The sequence below is a fragment of the Tamandua tetradactyla genome, chromosome 2 (genome assembly GCF_023851605.1).
Source record: "Tamandua tetradactyla isolate mTamTet1 chromosome 2, mTamTet1.pri, whole genome shotgun sequence".
Classification (NCBI taxonomy): domain Eukaryota; kingdom Metazoa; phylum Chordata; class Mammalia; order Pilosa; family Myrmecophagidae; genus Tamandua; species Tamandua tetradactyla.
The window spans coordinates 139,500,201-139,516,779 of record NC_135328.1 but is presented as its reverse complement, the minus strand read 5'-3'; the positions used below and the strand labels follow the sequence as shown (position 1 = coordinate 139,516,779).

The window sequence follows — 16,579 nt, the reverse complement described above, 5'->3', positions numbered from 1 at the left end:
TTTGTGGTTTCTTTGGGCTTTCTTGCAGTTTGCTTTTTGCTTTAGTATGTCTTCATGATTGATGTTTTTTACTGTTCTATAATTTTGGTAATAGAAGAAGAAGGAGGCCTAGTTACAATCTCAGAAGCTCTGCTTCTTGATAATGCCTCATTTTTCTTTTTGTGTCTTGAGAAGAACTGGTTTTGACAATAGATGAAACTGTTTTTAATTATAGTAATTCTTTTCCAGGAGGCCCTTTCTGGATTAAAACGTTGGCAGAGGTTCTATGGATGCCTTGTTTCACCCAGTCCTGGGAATCATCGTGGTGACTTTTAATAGGAGGTAGCAAAGGTTCTCTGGCCTGAGATGGTGTTTTAGTTTGCTAAAGCTGACAAAATGCAATATACTCAAAATGGGTTGGCTTTACAATGGGAATTTATTAACTTACAAGTTTACAGTTCAGGCTGTGTAGATGCCCACATCAAGGTGTCATCAGGACGATATCTTCTGCCTGCAAAAAAGTCTGCTGGTGATCCAGGGCTCCTCTGTTACTTGGGCAGGCATATGGCACACCTACTGGTCTCTCCTTTCTGTCCCAGATTTCATTGCTTCCAGATTCTATGGCTTCCTCTGTGAGTTTCTGTGTGGGTTTCTTTCTTAAAAGAGAATCTGTCTTAGTTTCTGTGTGTCCTTCTTCCATAGCTTCTCTGGGGCTTTTTTCTATATTGTCTCTTTGTTTTTTATCCTCTTATAAAGGACTCCAGTAAGAGGATTAAGGCCCACTTTGAAGTGGGTTACATCTCAATTGAAATAACTTAATCAAAAGGTTCCACCTATAATAGGTTTACACACACAGGAATGGATTAGTTTTAAGAACATGATCTTTTCTGGAGTACAGGACAGCTTCAAACCATCATAGATGGAGTGCTCACAAATTTAATGGCAGGATTTATATTTGAGGATCTATCAGTTTTCACTATATTATACTGCTGGTGCTTATAGACTGGGGCCCTGGAGCTTTAGAGAAGTTGAAAGGTTTTTTTTGTTGTTGTTGTAAGAGCCCTAACATTTGACTTGTAAAGGTTTTCTAAATGAGTCAGCTGGAGACTGAATAATTTAGCCATGATAAGATCTAAGCACAGGTTTCTTAGGCATTGACATGCCTAATTTTACTATAGTCATTTTTCTTTCTTTTTTTTTTTTTGAGTGAAATGCCTGGCTGAATATTATATTATATAGATCATCCTTTTTAATTATTTTTTAAAAAATGTAACAACTAACAAACAAAAACATTCTTAACATATGATTATTCCATTCTACATATATAATCAATCATTCACAATATCACATAGTTGCATATTCATCATCATGATCATTTCTTAGAACACTTGCATCAATTCAGAAAAAGAAAAAGACAACAGAAAAAAATTCATACATACTATACCCCTACCCCTCCCTTTCATGGAGCACTAACATTTCAATCTAATATATTTAATATTTGTTCCCCCTATTATTCATTTGTATTCTGTATGTTTTACTCATCTGTTGATAAAAGGATCATGAGACACAAGGTTTTCACATCACACACTGTGTGAAAGCTATATCATTTTACAATTATAGATCATCTTTTATTAGTAAGAAGAGCTTGACTATTATCCCCAAAATTACATGTATCAATTGCTATAGTTGCAATGGTTAATTAGAAAGTTTTGAAGAAAGACATTTTTTCCATCATTAAATGATTTTTATGATAATTTAATAGGTCTATTGGCACTATCAGTCATTTTGTTTGGGGTTTCATAAATTTTGTCTCTTCTTGGACCTGGTGTTCAGCTGTCATCATTCTCTGATCTCTACTGGATAATACCTGATTTCCTATTTTTACACAAAAGGTGTTTTCCTTTCTAATAGAAGTTCCTTGAGTTCTTGTCTTCTTTTCTCTCTGAATGCAGACTGGGTCCTCTGACTTGGGGGCAGCTGCATGTCCCAGGGCATAGCCAGGATGCTCATAGCCATCCAGACTGGAGCAGATCTGTCCTTGGTTTACCTGCCTGGGTTTCCCACAGCCAAGGCTGCTAGGCAGGCTGCCCCAAGCACTTTAATGTATGTTCCAAGAGAAGCCAGTGGTTATCATGGGGTCACTACATAGCACCATAACCAAGAAGTTGCCAAGTGAGGACTTTGGGTGATAGCAAAGGTTAGCCCTTCCTCTTCCGTCTTTATCATTTATTCTGATTCTAAAAGTCAGCCACCCTTGTTAGTAAAAATGTGAAGTCAACAGTTCCCATAATTTCTGCCTCTTCTCTTAGCCTCTATGATAACCATCCTTAATAGCTTAGTGTATATACACCTTGCGCCAGTTTGAAAGGATTTATGTACCCTAGAAAAGCCATGTTTTTTTTTAATCCTAATCAATCTTGTGTAAGCAACCTTTTCTTTTAATCCATATTCAATAATGTAGGTTGGAAACTTGATTAGATTATTTCCACAGAGATTTGACTCATCAAATTGTGGATATTAGCCTTTCATTATTATACTCTGGTTTCTCTGCAGATCATATAACTCTCTCCCCCTCTCTTAATCCTAGTATCCATCTCTATAGTTTTAACCTTTCCAGAATGTCATGTAAATGGAATCATACAGAGTGAAGACTTTAGAGTCTGGCTCCTTTCGTCGAACACAATGCATTTGACAGATTAACCAGCAATGGCCACTGCTCTTGATTTTGCTTCTCCCCAAAAGCAAATTCTGAGATAAGAATCCAACTGCAAGTAGTTTCTGCTTCCTGGGAAGCACCCATCAGGGGAGAGAAGAAGTGAGATAGGGCACAGAAAGAAGGCAACATGTGGTGTAGCATCAAGTAAGTTACTACTGCAGGAAACGAACATGATTCTGTTGGGGGGCTTTGGGATTCAGTGCAAGACACACACCTTAGAGTTGTTGGGGCTGAGGGGTGAAGAAGCTGCGGCATTTATCCACCAACTTCCTGTACATCAGTGGTTCAGGGTGGCTTCCTGAGGCCTTAACACTGCGGCGCTTCTGGCTTGCTCCGTACAGGGACCGAGCATGGTCCTGCATCCAGAAGCAGCAGACGGCAAGCAGGAAGCTATGGGTGTCCACAACAAGCAGCTTACAAAGTGCACAGGTGAGCGCCAGAGAGGTCAGTCAGCATCTGAGAGCATCAGTGTCGCCCTGCTCCCCCCATGCTACGAAGTGCGGCACTGGGGGCTTCTGGGGTGGGGGCTCAAGAGGACAGCGAGGATGATGAACCGAGGCCTCGATGGAAGAATTCTAAAGAATATATATATTTTTTCTTCACTTTTTTGAGTGATCATGAGTGTTTTAAAACCCGGGTTCTACATGTTCAATGTCAGTATGTAAAAGTGCAATTCATTTTTATTTGCTGATCTTCTTTATTGTGACCTTAGTAAACTCCCTTCTTAGTGCTTGTAGTTGTTTGGTTGATTTCTTGGGATTTTCTATGTATACCATCAAATCATCTGCAAATAAGAATAGTTTTATTTCTTCCTATCCATGCATTTTATTTCTTGTTTTTCTTTGTATTGTCTGGAATTGCCAGTACGATGTTGAATAAGAGTGGTGAGAGAGTAAATCTTTGCTCTGTTCCTGTTATTAAGTGGAAAATATTCCATCTTTCACCCCTAACTATGATGTAGTTAGAGGTTTTGTAAATGCTTTTTATCAAGTTGAGGTAGTTCGCCTCTATTCCTAATTTACTGAGAGTTTGTAATCATGAATGGGTGTTACGTTTTGCTAAATGAGTATTCTGCATCAATTGACATGATCATATGCTTTTTATTTTTTAACCCATTGATATTGTGGATTTATATTGATTGATTTTTGAATGCTGAACCATCTTGCATACCTGAAATCAGTCCCACTTGGTCATGGTGTATAATGTTTTTATACATTGCTAGATTCGGTGCACTAGGATTATTCACATTATTTATTTTATTTTGGTAGCTTTTGGTTTTTGAGGAATTTCTTCTAAATTGTCAAATTCATCAACATTTAAGTTGTTCATAGTATTCTCTTATTATCCTTTTTCCCTCTCTTATTATCCTTTTAATGACAGCAAGAACTGTAGCAATATCCTTTGTTTCATTCCTGATAGTCGCTCTTCTCATCTTCTTCATCTTGCTAGAAGTTCATAAATTTTATTCTTTTTTTTTCAAAGAACCAGCTTCCTGTTTCATTGATTCTTCTCTTCTGTTTTCTTGTTTTCAATTTAATTGACTTCTACTCTTATCTTTATTATTTCCTTTCTTCTGTGTGATTTGGCTTTATTTTACTTTCTTTTTTAAAAATTTTTTCTTGATATAGAAACTTAGATTATTGAATAGAGACCTTTTCTCTTTTCTAATTTAAGCATTTAGTGCTATAAAATTCTCTTCTAGCACATTCTACTAAATTAAAATGAAATTTAATACATCAAAATTTGCAGGGGCTTTAGGATGTGTTGTTTCATTTTTTGTTTTATATGTATATATATTGGTACATTGCATTTTCTCTGTCTCTTTTTTTTCCCTCTGTCAGACCTGGTAGAGTTTATAAATTTTATTGACCTTTTCAAAGAACCAGCTTTTTGTTTTTCTATCAATGGTTGAGAGTAAGGTTTTGAAGGTATTCATGTGTAATTGGGAATTTATTTCTTCCTTCAGTTCCATCAGCTTTTGCTTCATATAGTTTGGAACTCTGATTTTTGGGAGCATACCCATTTAGGATGTTTATGTTTTCTTGGTGGCTTGATCCTTTCACATTATATAATGTTCCCCTTTATTTCTGGTAACTTTCTTTGTTCTGAGGTCTATTTTATCTGATATTAATATAGCCATTCCTGATTTCCTTTGATTAACTTTTGCATAGTACATCTTTTTCCTTTCTTTGACTTCCAACCTACATATGTCATTATGTTTGAAATGAGTTCCTTATTAACAGTATATAGTTGGGTCTTGTTATTTTATCCATTCTGACAATCTCTGGGTTTTAACTGATGTATTTATGTCATTTACATTTAATGTACTTATTTATTATAAAAATAACTTTGTAATGGAGAAACCTGGTATAAACCACCTTATCCTTGTATGTGATGCACTGAGAAGGGCACAATGCCACTTCTTACCTCAATCTCATCATGATAAAACACTAGAGAAACTCAAATTGAGATATTCTTTTTTTTTTTTTTTTTACATGGGCAGGCACCAGGAATTGAACCCGGGTCCTCTGGCACGGCAGGCAAGCATTCTTACCTGCTGAGCCACCATGGCCTGCCCTGAGATACATTCTTAACAGAATTAAACAGTACTCATCAAATATGTCAAATTCATGTGAGGCAATGAAAGACTGAAGAACTAGCACAGACTGGAGTAAGGAAATACAATAACTAAATGCAATGTGGGATCCTGGATTAGACCCTGGTTACAGAAAGAGGACATAAGTGGAGAAATTAGTGAAATGTGTTATTTTGTGCCAATATTAATTTCCTGGTTTAGATAAGTGTATACTGTTATGTATGATGATAACCTTAGGAGACACTGGCTGAAGGTATATGAAGACTCTCTATACTATTTGTACAACTTTTTTGTAAATCTAAAATGATTTCAAAATAAAAAGTTAAAAAGTACAAAGTAATAGGCCTAAACTCTCACTGGTAATAAGTGGAGGTGCTATGGTTAAGAACCTGAAGTCCATACTTCTACTGTAGTCAAGAGATATGTAGGTCAAGGACATGGACCCCCTGCAGGGGGTGGTGATGGGGATGTGGCTGCACTGCTGACTGGCCCTGCCACCCCCCTCTCTACCTGTGCTCTGCTGCTAGAGCTCATGCCAGCCTGAGGCTGTTCTCCAAAGCATGAGGGTAGTTCTGTCTGTGCTAGCCAGGGACCTGAACAATCCCCCACCACCCTTTGCAGCTCTCCACCCATCACTGAGGGAAGTATGTAATGGGCCTCTCAAACCTAACTCATCCAACACTTACCACCTAAACCTGTTCCTCCTGAGCATTCTCCATCGCAGATATGCAATAACATCTAACTGGTAGTTTAAGTTAAAAGCCCAGAAACAATCTTTGTCTCTTCTCTCTCCCTTATAAATATCCTATTTTTCAAGTCTGTTTAGCTCTACACCTAAAATATATCCTGCACATGTCCATGTTTCATTTGTCACCACCCTATTCCAAATCACCATCACCTTTCAACCGGACTATTGCAACAACTTCCAAACTAAGGATACAGAAGTGGAAGGGATAGGGTCCCTGCTCTCATGGAGACTTATTCCAATGTGTAGACAGAAAATAACTAAGTAAAAATATTGATAAAATAATTTATATACTGATAAGTACTTTGAAGAAAGGAAGACTTGGGGTAGGGAATAGGATGGTGGAACACTTTAATCCCAGAGAAGGCCTTTCAGAGAAATCACTTGGACTGAGAACTGAATGAGACAGAGCCAGCTATGGGAAGATCTCAAGAACAGGTACTGAAGTGCTGATTTACTCTCTGCTGCTCTCACCTGGCCATGCTCACAATAATTCTGGCCTTTTCCTAAAGTAGCACAAAATTTGCACTAAGACAAGATTAAAAAATGGATCAATTTGAGAAGGAGCTCAGTGAGAGTATACGGGATAAATTTGTTTTTAATGATATATCAAGGTTCTCACCTACAAAATTAGCCAGGATCTGAGCTCTAGGTATGAGCTAAGATCACAGAGGTAAATTTCCTAATGGGTGGTCTCTCCCCTGAGTCTATAATTTGAACTCCAAATTTAGAGTATCTGCCTTTCTTTCCAGCTAAGACAGAATCAGTGCAGTCAGGAGTTGCCCAATTACCCCTTCCTTAGAGCTGAAAAGTGAGTTGCCCAAACTAAACAAGTACCAGAGGTGCTCACAGTCTGGTAGAGAAGACAGATAGACAGAGTGCTGCAATCTAGCACGGTGGCTACTAATTCAGAAGTCTGGCTACAGAGTCTCATGATCATGTGGGGTGGGAAATATACTGCCATCCTATAAAGAGGCTATTTGGTGGGCCTAAATCAGATGAGTCTTCCCCGAATAACATGCCTTGCAAACTTTGAAGCTCTCATTATTATGCTCCCTGCATCATGATAGAAACCAATACCTTAGGCTTTTTAGATAGGGTTTTACATTTTATTAAAGCTCATATGTGCCCAAGAATTGGTGGAAGAGATGAATGGACAACGCCTAACTTCTAGTCCAATCCTCTAGGAACACAGGAACCAACAGTGAGCACCAGGAAAATTCATGAAGTGTAAAACTTTCAAGGAGTTTTCTTTTCTGGGAATTCTGTCAGTTGCGTCTCTTCCTTATATGGAATTCCTGGAGCACTTGAAAAGGGAACTCTAGTGCTGACATGGGCTCTGTTCTATCTGGGATCATAAGAATAAAATAATTTATTACTGGGATTCAACCTCAATCCCTGGCCACTCTAGGGATGAGAAAACATCATTCACAGAGGGCTATAATACTGCTGGAGGTGGGAGACTTAGATCTATGCTGATAGAGAAAAAAGTCATGACTTTTGCTATTATCAATAGCACTGAGGATGACAACTTCCCAAGCATCTGAAAATATACCCAGGGTAATGTGTCATTACTTTCCTGAAGTATATGCACTTCGAGTTTGAACCTGAAATAATAATTCCCTGACAATCTCTATATAAAATAATATCTAAACCTGGCACACATCTCCTTCAAGGTTTCCCAGAGCTTTAAGGACAAAATTCAAACCACTAGTCCAGTCCATGAGGTGCTTAATGCTTAAGCCCCTGTCAGGTGGAACTATTGGTAACCCCCCAAATGTATTACTCTTTCCATACCTTTGCACATGTTGTTTCCTATGTCTGGAAAGATCATCCTCCAATTCCTTCTATATGTCCTTTGAAAGTCAGATTGAGACATCTCCCTCAAATGTCTCCACTTTAGAAAACTTTCTTTAAGCCCCCATTCTATTTTAAGTGCTCCTCTTCTCTGTACCCACAATTATCCTAGAATGTATTGCTGTTTGATACCATAGTTTTCCCTACTAGATAGCAGGCTTGTTGAAGACAGGAACCACATCTTATTTAACTTTTGCCCTAGCATCTAGCAGAGACTGTGGTCCATTGTAGAAGCTCAGAGGATGTGTGCTAAAGATACTGTTCTAGTTTGCTAGCTGCCAGAATGCAACACACCAGGGACAGATTGGCTTTTAATAAAAGGGGATTTATTTTGTTGGTTCTTCAGAGGAAAGGCAGCTAACTTTCCACTGAGGTTCTTTCTTACGTGGAAGGCACAAGATGGTCTCTGCTGGTCTTCTCTCCAGGTCCCTGGGTTCCAACAACTTTTCCTGGGGTGACTTCTTTCTGCATCTCCAAAGGCCTGAGCTGAGCTGCAAGTGCTGAGATGAGGAATGCTGAGCTGCTTAGCTGTGCTACTTTGCGATCTCTCATTTAAGCACCAGCCAATTAAGTCAAATGACACTCATTGCAGCAGACACGCCTCCTAGCTGACTGCAGATGTAATTAGCAATAGATGAGGTTCACGTACCATTAGCTTATGACCGCAGCAACAAGACTAGGTATGCTCACCTGGCCAAGTTGACAACTGAATCTAATTAACACAGATATTAACAAAATAAAAGTGATCCAAAGATGAACACAATACAAGCTCTACCTTCACTGAACTTATAAACTACTGGAGAGGGAAAGCAACGGGGTGAGTAAAAGCAAAACCGTGAGTACGAGAGATATGACTCAGTGCTATAAGGGTTCAAAAATCAATGATTATATTTGATGGAGATGGTAAGAAAATGCATCAGAAAGCAGTGGCATTGATGTGAACCTTGAAGATAAAGCAAGTTTTTGACAGGCAGTGATGTTTTGAGGGTGAGAGATGCAAGAGCACTTGGGGTGAAGGAAGCAGTGGAGTGGGGAAGTATCAGGTATGTTCCAAGATCAGGGAGGTGCACACAGTTCAGCTCATTCTGAAGAGGTTTAGAAAAGGAGTGAGGATCAGACCTGGAGACTATACAGCAGAGGCCACTGATGCCAGGGTGAAAAGTCTAAGTGTAATTTGTAAGGTTAAAACAGCTAGGAGAGGGTTTGCATGTTTGTATGTTTTTAATAAAATACTCCGCATCCAGCAGGAATCATATAGGATGTTTACTGATTAATGAATACTGACTGTTTATAAGAAGCAGGTACTCTGTTAGGTGCTATAGCAATAGTCTAGATGGGAGATGACAAAGGTCTGTGTGCAGGTAATTTTGGTTGCAATGGACAAAGGGGATGAAGATGAGAACCATTATGCAGGTGTGCTGGTTTGAATTTGTGGACCCCAGAAAAGCCATGTCCTTTAATCCTCATTCAATATTGCTGGGTGGGAGTTTTTTGATTATCCATGGAGATGTGACCCACCCAACTGTGGGTGGTAACTTTTGATCAGATGATTTCCATGGAGGTGTGTCTCCATCCATTCAAGGTGAGGTTGCTTACTGGAGCCCTTTAAGAAGGAATCATTTTGGAAAGAGACACTAAGCCCATGCAGTCAGAGACCTATGGAGATAAAAAAGGAAAATGCCCCTGGGGGAGCTTCATGAAACAGGAAGCTTGGAGAGAAAGCTAGCAGATGCCACCATGTTTACCATGTGACTTTCCAGTTGAGAGAGAAACCCTGAATGTCAACAGCCTTCTTGAACCAAGGTATCTTTCTCTGGATGCCTTAGATTGGACGTTTCTATAGCTTTGCCTTAGTTGAGACATTTTCATGGCCTTTGAACTGTGGGCTTGTAACTTAATAAATTCTTCCTTTTAAAAGCCATTCTGTTTCTGGTATATTGCATTCTGGCAGCTAGCAAACTAGAACAGAAGGGGAACCTGTGGGAGAATGGAGTCAAGAATAGTTTCAATGTTCATTGAGCCTGCATTTTTGAAAGATGGCATGTGAACTGCAAAGAACACCTTTTACATCTTTGTACTTAAAAATTAGTATTGTGGTTAAAGCAAACAACGGTAACTTCTGGGCAAATGGATGCATTGATACAAAATAAAGCATTTTAAAATTTCTCTTTCTCCCTTGGGCAGTACCTCTCATACTTTTCCACCAAAGTACCACCAAGGCCCTTGAGACAATTTTAGTCATGGAAGTGAGTAAATAGCCACATCTTATAGAAATCAAGGGGCTTGGATTAAAGTAACCCAATCACTTTTGTTTTCTAAAAAGCTAATGCAAATTTTTCATTCTACTACAAAAAAAAAAAAAGAAAAAAAATCAGCATGTGCTTCAACACTGGCTACAAGTAAAACTGTGTCAAGTCCACTGAGGAGCTTCCTGTGGCCCCCAGTGCATCTCTACATACTCAAGTCCACAGTATGGTTCCAGGGCAATCGCTAGTGCTTTCACAGACTCTTCAATTTTGAGAAAATGATTCCAAAAATGTGAAAGTCACAATTTATAATATTTTTTGACATTGTTTTCATTTGAAAAAAATCTTTTTATTATTTTAGGATCAGTTATTTTGAGGCAACATAGCCTCTTCCTTGTTTCTACCACGACTCCCTGACTCTGGAACATGGATGTTGTCTCTTTAATTTCTGGTGACTCTCTCTTTTTATGCCTAAGTGGGGTTTTGTCATAAGTTCCTGGTTTAAATGTATGCCTTATCCTCACCCACAGTTTCCCTTGACACCCTAACTATAACCAGCTCTGGACTGGTCTACTCTGACCACAGATCCATCAGGAGATTAGCCAGACAGGCTCCTCTCATGTTAGCAACATGCTGTTGCCAATTCTCCTTTGGTATTGCTGCTCTGTCCTGGCATCTCACCCCATGTGGAGACCCAGGGCCCAGCCTTGCTCCCTTCTTCATTATGGGAACAAGTCATACATGACTGGGACAGACATTAAAGTCAACAGACCCTCTCAGGTGGAAAGAATGTCCTTAAAGCTCCCCTCCCCTAGTGAAATCCTGCTGAAACTCCATTGTCACACCCTTTGGACCTGAACCTTTATAAGCTGCTCCCACAGCACTCCTCTCTCTCTTTTTTACATGGAACACTGACTTCCATTTCCAGACTGGCTGCCATAGAGAAGAATCTTCTCCTGTTCATAAATCCCTAATTAAACTCATGGTAACTCTATACCAGGTGTGTTCTTTGGTCTTGGGCCTAAGTTGGGTTGGACCACCCCATATTCTTGATCCACTGCTGCAGCCATTCCAAAAACACACAGTATTAAACATACATCAAAATTAATACTCAGCCATAATTTTTTTTTCTAAAATATATTCTGCTCTTAAGCTAAGGAAAATTGGGTAAAGAGCAATGAACTACCACTAGGATGTTTCCAAGATTAGCTTATGGTAATGGTATAAGCAGACATATGATTAAGTGGTAAAGTAGGTAACTGCTAATTTTCAATGAATGGATATTCTACATAAGAAAGTTGTGCTGGTTTGAAAGGATGTATGTACTCTAGAAAAGCCATGTTTTAGTAAAAATCCCATTTTGTAAAGGCAGAATAATCCCTATTCAATACTGTATGTTTGAATCTGTAATCAGATTATCTGCCTGGAGATGTACCCCAATTAAGAGTGGTTGTTAAGCTGGATGAGGGGAGATATGTCTCCACCCATTTGGGTGGGTCTTGATTAGTTTCTGAGGTCCTATAAAAGAGGAAGCATTTTGGAGAAGGAGAGATTCAGAGACAGCAGAGCAGAACAACATAGCCACAAGAAGCAGAGTCTACCAGTCAGCGACCTTTGGAGATGAAGAAGGAAAATGCTCCCCTGGGGAGCTTCATGAAACAGGAAGCCAGGAAAAGAAGCTAGCAGATAATGCTGTGTTCACCATGTGCCCTTCCAATTGAGAGATAAACCATGAACTTCATCAGCCTCCTTGAACCACGATGTCTTTTCCTGGATGCCTTAGATTAGACATTTCTATAGACTCGTTTTAATTGGGACATTTTCTTGGCCTTAGAACTATAAACTAGCAACTTATTAAATTCCTCTTTTTAAAAGTCATTCTGTTACTCGTATATTGCATTCTGGTAGCTAGCAAACTAGAACAGAAGTGTTTTAAAAGTGGGACATTTAACATTTTATAATTAGATAATTTGGTTGATGATCCTAAGCATCTAAAATTATTTCTAGAGCTATAACTAAATTTCAAATAGATTTACCAGTCATCAGATCAAGTGCCTTCTTCAAAATGGATATTTCCCACAGTCTCCAACTCAATTAGTAAAAATGGGATCAATAAACCATGACTTTTCTTCTTTTGCTTTACTTCATTATGATAAACTGCTTCAATTCTATTGAAGAAAACATACAAATCTATTAGGATGATCTAACAATCACAACATTAAAATTCATGATACTTTTTTTTAACTGATGTTAAATACAAGGCTTTTTTTTCAATGGCTAAAGAAAGCTTGTGTTAACATTTAAAACAAATGAAAGGCACTCTATTCTTGGTAGCTAAAATCACTTTGAATATTGTTATCCTCAGAATGTATGAGGGTTAGAAGGCTATCCTGGCTCCATTACTTATGACTTTAAGATCTTAGATAAGTTGCTTACCTTTTTTTTTTAAAAAAAAACCAATTTTTTATTGTGAAATATATATGCACAAAAGTAATACATTTCAAAATGCAGTTTAACAAGTAGTTATAGGGCAAGTTTCATGGTATGGTATGGGTTACAGTTCCACAACTTCAAGTACTTCCACCTAATATACAACAGAACTAACAAAAAATATCAATACAGTGTTTCAGCAGTCACAATCATTTGTTAAATCCTTATCTTTTCTGCTACAACTCCTCCCTTTCATTTGAGCCTTCTCTCAATCTTCAGGGATATTTGGACAACGACCATTATAACTTCTTCATACTGAAAAGAGGTGTCAACATTATGGGGTTGGAGGATGCAACTGGTTGATGTTCTTGGAGAGACGGGTGCCTCTGGGTTTTAGGGCTTATCTGGCATAGGAAAAATCTGGAACTTGTAATTTTCTGGGAAGTAATCATAGGCAATGAAACTTTTATACAGTCTCAGATACAGCCCTGACTATTTGTTAGGGTTTTCAGGAATACTGTTGGGATTTGGCAATCCATGGTAAATAGCAATGCCTAGCTGAAGCTTGTGTAAGAGAAATCTCCAAAATAGCCTCTCCACTCTATTTGAAATCTCTAAGCTACTGATACTTTTTGGTTACATTTCTTTTCTCCCTTTTGGCCAGGTAGGCATTGTGGATCCCATTATGCTGGGGCCAGGCCCTGGAAGTCATATCTCACGTTGCCACAGAGACTTACACCCTTGAATGTTGTGTCCCACACAGTGGGGAGGGTAATGATTTTACTTGCAGTGTTGGCTTAGAGAGAGAGAGAGAGAGAGGCCTCATCTGAGCAACAAAAGAGGTTCTCTGGAAGTGACTCTTAGGGATAATTATAGGTGGGCTTATCTTCCCCATAAGTTTCATAAGAGTAGTCCTCAAGTTCAGGATCTTGGCCTACTAACTTGGGAGTCCCTGATGTTTGAGAGAGTATCAGTAGTTTCCCAGGTGGGGAAGTTGAATAGTTCCATATTTTTTCTCCCAATCTTCAAGGGACCTTGCCAAAAGTTTAAAATTATCTGTCCAACATACTCTGGGATGTATTAGGGTATTACATGAAGCTATGCAGAATTACAAGATCTCATTCCCAGTTCTAGGCTCCATGTGTGTAGGTTGTTTAAATCAACTGGCAAGACAGGTTATGTTAGATTGTGTGCTACAGAAAATTTAAGATTTGGACAAAATAAATATCTCTTCCTTTGGGCTCATACAGCAGGTGAAATTCTAAACAGACAAAATCATCCTTTACCCTGTATTCTAACTTGCCTTAATACCAACCAGATCAGCTTCGTTCTTTTTTTCTAATCCAAATCTGATCTCTTTTTCGGCTTCTTTAACAATTGCTGTATAGAGCAATGCTGACTTTCAGAGTGCAGAACTCCAACTCTGAATTGGAGGTGTTACATAGGTACTCAAAGTTCTAGGGAAATATCAAGTTATACACACTGAACACAGCATCTCAGAATTTAGGAATAAGAATTAAAGCTCAGGAATAAATATGACTGCTGGAAGAGCTTAGTATCTAGGCCCTAATTTTCTTATAAGTATTTTCTAACAGAGACCATACAAATTTGTCCTTTTTTTGGTCTGGCTTATTTTGTACCACATAATGTCCTCAAGATTCATACACCTCGCTGCATGCCTCATGACTTTCTGTAGGTACACAATACTCCATCACATGTATTCACCACAGTACGCCATCCTACTTCTCAGAGTTGCTTACCTTTTTATGCCTTAGTTTTCTTAGTAAAATGGCAATAACAACATTATCCACAACCTCAAAACTCTCTTTGAGGATTATATGTGAATTAAATGTAAAGCAAAGAATCTGCCTCAGGTTTAAGATCCAATAAATGTTAGCTACTAGCAATGGGGACAACCAAATCAATGGGCTGAGCCCTCAATCTTGTGTTTTTTTTATATGAAACTTATCACAGCAAAGGACAGAGTAAGCCTGCTTAAAATTAGGCCTCCGAGTCATCCTCAGAGAACCTCTTTTGTTGCTCAGATGTGGCCTATCTCTCTCAGCCAACACAGCAAGCGAACTCACCTTACTTTCCTTCCCTACCTGGGGCATGATGCCCACAGGTGTAAACCTCCCTGGCAATGTGGGACAGAAATACTAGAATGAGCTGGGACTCAGCATTGAGGAATTGAGACCCCAGGCGTCTCTCCAGCGGGCCACGGACCCCAATGCCGGCTCGGAGGGCGGCCTGGGAAAAGCCCTGTGAGCCCTCCTCTCCACGTTGCAATGACCTTCCCGGCCTCTGTTTTTAATTTGGGATCTGGGGGTCCAGGGGCTGTGGGAACGCTTTGGGGTTTCCCACGTGGGGTAGTTTTCTAAGGTAAAGGCCCCAAGCGGTCTTCTGATTCTTTAAGGGGCCCGTGACCAAAGAGGCCACGAGCTCCGATTTAGAGGAAGCTGGGCCCCAAAGGCCCAGCGGGCAGCAGTGGGGAAGCCTCGCAGCCCGGGCGCCTCTCCGGGCGGGGTCGTGGGGCGGCTCCGGGGCGGAGGTTTACCCCCATCTGCGGGCAGGGCGGGTGTGCCCGCCGGGCCCCTCGCCTCCCTCACCCCGACATGAGGTCAGGGCTGGGCGACCTTGGGGACCTTGGAGAAGGTGAGCGCTCTGCTTTCGCCGTAGCTCGGGCCGGGGGGCTCATGGGCACCGGGCACGCTCGGGGCTAGGCTGGCGCCATCCGGGAGAGGCGGCGCCTCCCGCGGCGGGTCGGCGCGCGCATCGGTCGCCAACGGTCCCCGTGAGCAGAGCCGGGAGGCGAGGGTTTGTTGGGCACCCTGGCAGCCTACAGGGGCCGCTGGCCACAGCCGCCTGGGCAGGGATTGGGATGGGTGGGGACCGCGACAGAGAGGACGAGGGGCCCAGAGAATGAGAAGGTGCGGGAGAGCGGGAGAGGGGTAGGTCAGGGGGACCGGAGAGCGGGGGTTAGGGAGCGGGCGGGGGGGGGGGGTTGGCCGCGGGACGCGCCGTCCCTGAGAAAGTGCCCTACCCCAGTCCCTGAGCCCGGCGCCTGCAGCTGCTGGAGGTGTCCCCGCGGCCCCCGGCCGGCCGGAGGAATCCGAGGCCGCAGCCCGTCCGGCGCGCCCGACCTCGGGGCGGGCCCTGGATGGGCCGGGGGCGCGCAGGCCAGGACGGGCGGGTGAAGGCGCGCGCTGCCCGACCGGGCGGAGGCGGGATCGCAGCGAACGCGGGGGGGCGCTCGCAGGCGCCGCGAGCCGCGGGCGGCTCCCAGGACCCTCCCCCACTGGAGGACGCGGCTCTCGCACTGCACTCCCGGCGCGCGGGCGTGTGGAGGGAGCCGTGTCGCTGCCGGGGAGGCGGGAGGCGAAGCCTCGGACATTGGCGGGTGCAAGCCGGCGGAGCGGCGGCCCCCGCGTCCCCGGGGTGCGCCGGCCCCGCCCCGCACCGCACCCGGGCGCACCCGAGCGGCGCGGCCCCGGCGGCACCCAGCGCGGGCACCCGGATTCGGCGGCCGCTCGGGGCTCGCTGTTGTTGCTCGGCTGCCGCTCGCTTCCGGAGGCGATCGCGCCTGTGTCGCTGCTGCCCGCGGCCGCCCGCGGACAACTTCCGCGCGGTCTGGTGGTCCCCATGCGCCGAGGCCCGAAGTTGGAGCGCCGGCGCCGGCACGGGCAGCAGCGAGGTGTACCAGTGGCTGTGGGCGCTGCGGCTCGTACGCGCAGTCCTTCCTGGAAAACCGCTACTGCGACCTGGAGGTGTGCTGGCAGATCGGGGACCTTCACGGAGGCAGCTGCTGCCAGTTCACAGTGATCCCCAGGTTTACACAGAGATGCCCTGCAGGCTGTGGGGAAGCCTGTGGCTTGGTTCTAGGTTCTGACACGTGCTGTCTCAACTGTCCTATTACTTTAAGAATCTTCTTTATTATTGTCTTTAATGGTTTATTTATGCCTTTAATTGTGCCTTTTGAGTGCTAGACCAGCACTCTTTAATTCTGATGA

General features: G+C 42.2%; 1 long non-coding RNA gene across 1 annotated transcript; it reads right to left on the bottom strand.

Annotated features, from left to right (window-relative positions):
- Positions 1-6,633: 6,633 nt before the first annotated feature.
- Positions 6,634-15,722, bottom strand: LOC143673992 (uncharacterized). Its single transcript, XR_013170812.1, has 3 exons — positions 15,613-15,722; positions 12,176-12,307; positions 6,634-7,384 (listed from the first exon to the last, which is right to left on the bottom strand). It is a non-coding gene; the product is annotated as an uncharacterized LOC143673992 (long non-coding RNA).
- Between the last annotated feature and the right edge of the window lie 857 nt (positions 15,723-16,579).